Raw genomic sequence first — 5,000 nt, 5'->3', positions numbered from 1 at the left:
AAGCAGCCCAAGTAACGCACATCGAGCAGAGCATGCAGCTATCGGGAGGACGTCAGCCAGGCGTCAGCCAAAATTAACTTCAGACGGAATGTTTCTCCGCCAATTTCAAGCGGTACAATTATCTTGAGGGAGAAAAGCATGTCAAGATCTTGCAACTGAAGCAGATTTGTGATGTAATTCGATCGAGTTTCCCCTAAATTCGATTTATTTGAAAACGCACCGAGCGGTTACGTCCCTTGAATAAGAAAAGAAATATTTTGTGTTGAAGCTAATTTCAAAGTCAAAATACTATTTCTCATCACAAATTAGAATCCAAGGGGGGGGGGGGGGGTACATTGTGCAAAGTTAGAAGAGCAGAACTTTGGAGGGGAGGGGAATAGTATTAAGTGTGTGTGAGATAAACAAAGCTGGCTGACGTCCTCCTTACTGCTGCATGTAGCAGATAGCTCGTCAGCAGGAAACGTATGCAAGTCAGTGCAGAGTCATTATATATGTCAAATACTCATGTTCGTCCTCAGGCAATCATAGACAAACCCCCGTGCCTGAGTTACATTCGTGCCTTCCGTGCATGACAGAGACTATGTCTGCATTATGACATACTGTACACTCCTTATGAATCGCGTATGAATGTCTCCTGCCTTTGCCATAAAACCAACCACACCGTTGCTTCGGGCAGACAGACAAAATACTCCCCCAGCCGTTAGAAGTCTTGTCAGCAAGTGAGCTCTCCTTGTTTTATTCGTTTTTTAGAGACACATTTCGTTTTACGTTGGCGTTGTTTTCTTTCTCAATGCTGATTCACGGTGCTTGGCGCACTCCGAACTGTCACATTTGTAGTATGCATAGGGTGACGCGTCAGTACTGAGATTGTTTGCACTGTAGAAGGTCTTTCTCCTTCTCTGTAGTTTGCACCAAACAATAGATGTCCCTTCCAGTGACGTACGTTTGCTTATCTTTTGTTTGGCATAGTACTTGGCATAGTACTTGGCATAGTAAGTTCTAAGGGCTGCATTGTTGATAATTGTGAATGTGCTGATGATTGCGACAATGAGGATGACTTAAGTTAATTATCACCCACACCTATCTGGATGCTGGGTCTGGTGGTTCGGTTCGTAGAGCACTGAAGTTGAGGTCGTCTGGTCGCAGGTTGAGTCCAGACCGGGACAGGCACGGGTCAGCTTTATGTGGGAACTCAGAGACAGTATTCATGTCCCACCCCTGTGTCACCGCCGAGGCACGTACACGACCTGTCAAAAATGCTGGTGGTTGTGCACACCTTGGTAACGCGACTTTTGTTGTTGCTGCTAATTTTCCACTCAGAATGAAAAACAAGTCGCGTAAGGCGAAAATACAACATTTAATCAAGCTGTCGAACTCACAGAATGAAACTGAACGCAATGCAATGTTTCAGCAAGACCGTATACTCGTAGCATCGTCAGTCTACCGCTCGTGGCAAAGGCAGTGAAATTGACAAGAAGTTAGAGCGGGGTAGTAGTTGCGCTGAGAAGGATAGCACGCTTTTCTGTACCTCTCTTCGTTTTAACTTTCTGAGCGTGTTTTTAATCCAAACATATCATATCTTATGTTTTTGGAATCAGGAACCGACAAGGAATAAGATGCAAGTGTTGTTTAATTGATTTCAAAAATTTAATTTTGATCATAACTTTTATATTTTTAATTTTCAGGGCTTGTTTTTAATCCAAATATAACATATTTATATGTTTTTGGAATCAGAAAATGATGAAGAATAAGATGAACGTAAATTTGGATCGTTTTATAAAACAATTATTTTTTTTACAATTTTCAGATTATATAACGACCAAATTCATTAATTAGTTTTTAAACCACCAAGCTGAAATGCAATACCGAAGTCCGGCCTTCGTCGAAGATTGCTTGGCCAAAATTTCAATCAATTTGATTGAAAAATGAGGGTGTGACAGTGCCGCCCCAACTTTTACAAAAAGCCGGATATGACGTCATCAAAAGTATTCATCGAAAAAAAAAAGGTCCGGGAATATCATACCGAGGAACTCTCATGTCAAATTTCATAAAGATTGGTCCAGTAGTTTGGTCTGAATCGCTCTACACACACACACGCACAGACAGACAGACAGACAGACAGACAGACAGACAGACACACACACACACACACACACACACACACACACACACACACACACACCACGACCCTCGTCTCGATTCCCCCTCTATGTTAAAACATTTAGTCAAAACTTGACTAAATGTAAAAATCGAATTTCGCAGTTATGGAACGACAGCGCATGAAACGAAAATCAGTCAACCAGGCAGCCAGCGTAATGCCCGAGTAATTATTGCAACGACGACGACGACGATGACGATGACGATGAAGACAACGATGAGAAGGAGGTGGAGGATTTGTGTAATGCACATTTTGATCACATCGATTGCGATAAAGTACGGAAGAGACGACGACGACGAACCTAATGATGACGAAGGTAAAGCATGAATTTATAATGAGGTCCTGACAACAATAACAATGTCTACGACAACAACTACTGCGACAACAACGACAGGTGCAGGACGGGTAATCATGCCACAAGTTAGGCAAAGTCGTGCAGTAAAATCTATGGTACAAAGACTGCATTAAGTACGAAAACATATACGATAATGACAAAAAACACGTGAACGACTCATAAATATGACATCGCGCTTTGCCCTTTTGTCAAGTTTTGAAAAAAGAATTTCATTCTTCGCTGCCCCTACTTAGTGAGTATCTCAAACGATTATCGTTCTAGCGTACACTCTGACTCACAGCCAATGGAGAGAAAAAAAACGCCGAGGCAAGATCGCCTGGTTTTGAATTCCATCAAAAGCATTGCTAATTTCACACGCACAAACTATGCAGTAAAAAAGCAATTTAAGAGGATTTATGGCGATTTATTTCAACTACACCTTTGACGTAAATTTCGATGTCTGTATGCAAATTGTCCTGTTTAGCATTTTTGATATAGGTACACAACGTCAGCGCGTATAGTGGTACGTACACGCGTGGTTTAAATACTTTTACTGCGTTATAAGCAGAGCAAAATTTGCGTACTCTAGTATGTATGTTTTCACTACATCCACTTAATGGTTGTACAAGGTGGAGGGGGGATAGGGCGAAGGGGGGAGGGGGGGGGGGTGGTTATTATGGTTGACCTTACAAAAACATTTTATCCTACATACATGAGAGAGACACCCGTGAGATAATAATCGTTCAAATCACACGTGTGTATATCATGTAAATGAGGTCATGTCAAGCAAGTCGGGCAGGGACCTGTTTTTCCACTGCTTATGGTGCCAAAGTCACCGAGACAAGCGTCATTATAGAAACAAAAAATTGCGCTCGCTAATTACCCTCCATGAATCTTTAGAACTAACACGTCACGCCACACTTTCAGAGTGACGTTTCTTTGCTTTGACGTAATAGATAGCACGAGGCTTTAGAAGAGATCGAGGTTCCAAAACAAGCGTCTTTAATTTAGCTGCCTCGACTGCAGGACATGTTCAGTCAAATACACGTAAGTACAATATGTAGGATGAACAGAATACTACATGGCTTGCTGTGTCGTACCAGATTTACACTCGTTGCTTTTTCAAATAGTGAACAGCTCGCTTTCGCTCGCAGTTCAATATTTTTTTAAAAGACTCGTGTCAATCTGGTACGACACAGCAAGCCATGTAGTATTCTCTATATATACCAGGGTGCTCAAGGGATACTATAAGATGTTTGGTGCATGGCTTGTTGGCAGACCTGCTTTGTTGCTGGTCCGACGGGACCATATCGTCTATTGTTTCATCTTCATGGACCAAGGCTGGAGGCCGAGGTTGATAAAGATGTAACAAAAGGCGATATGCTTCCCGAGGACAAACAACAAAATGCGTGTCTGACAACAAGCTACCAAACATCGTTTTTGTCATCATTTTGGTTGTGCAACAAAATGCACAATAACCCACAGGGAGACGAATTTTTAGAATCCAACTCCGGGCCACAAAGCATCGTCACAGTAGCACGAGATAACACGTCAAACTTGTATGTGACGTCAAACGTAGCTTGTTGACGCTTTTCTTCCAGTCTGAAAATGTACAGAGCTGCGATCATACCTGTGAATTCAGTAAGTGTTGAGCATATTTCTTTTCGTTTAAGTGTTTATGACTTTTCGTTGTGGATTTTGCGATTACAGAGTTGCAAATTGACCATGAGTCACCGCGGTAATTATCAACATTGATTGGGTCTTTGAGAGTGAATGCTTACAATCGTTGTCCTCGGAAACACAAATCCAAAGCCACGATGGTTCCACACATCAAACAATCAGCCTGATTGGTTTTTACTTTGACAATCCACGTTTCACATGAAAGCTCAAACCCATTCACCACCTCGAGTTATTACATGGGGAACATGAGATTTATTTACCAGGTGTTTGTGAATGAAAACTCGTGAAAATGATGACAATAATATATGACTGACCAATGACAGGGTTCCTGACTAGCCTCTTCCATGCATTTATCGTGCATTTCTTAAACGTTCAAGTGTTCAAGGTCATAACAGGTTCGATAGAAGGGAGAAGCATATTACATGTCCGTACTGTTTGAATATATTTCACAGTAGACTAATGCAGCCATTCCAATTACACATTTCCATTTTAACGCAGCACGTGCCATACAATTATGCATTTGCGGTATTATACTCACCTTGTAATCTGATACTACCAAAGTCCAACGTTTTAGCAAGGTACGCCTACTGGCTAACATATAGTTTGACAAACATGAAATCAAATATTGCCGAAAATACGGTATTGTTATGTCTAGTATCATGAGCTGATTTGACTGAACGACTTATGACGAACCAGTGCTTTTGTTGCAGTTTCCAACTTGTCCGTTTTCGGGTATACACCTCACAGCAGTTTTCGTTTCGTTCATCATCCAAGTCCCCAAGTTCCTTTCCCCTCCTTCCCGTGATCGTGAATGCATGTGTGTTTGCT

Source organism: Littorina saxatilis, unplaced genomic scaffold (assembly GCF_037325665.1).
Source record: "Littorina saxatilis isolate snail1 unplaced genomic scaffold, US_GU_Lsax_2.0 scaffold_1712, whole genome shotgun sequence".
Lineage (NCBI taxonomy): Eukaryota > Metazoa > Mollusca > Gastropoda > Littorinimorpha > Littorinidae > Littorina > Littorina saxatilis.
The sequence above is the reverse complement of the archived record's forward strand: the minus strand, read 5'-3'. Positions refer to the sequence as shown.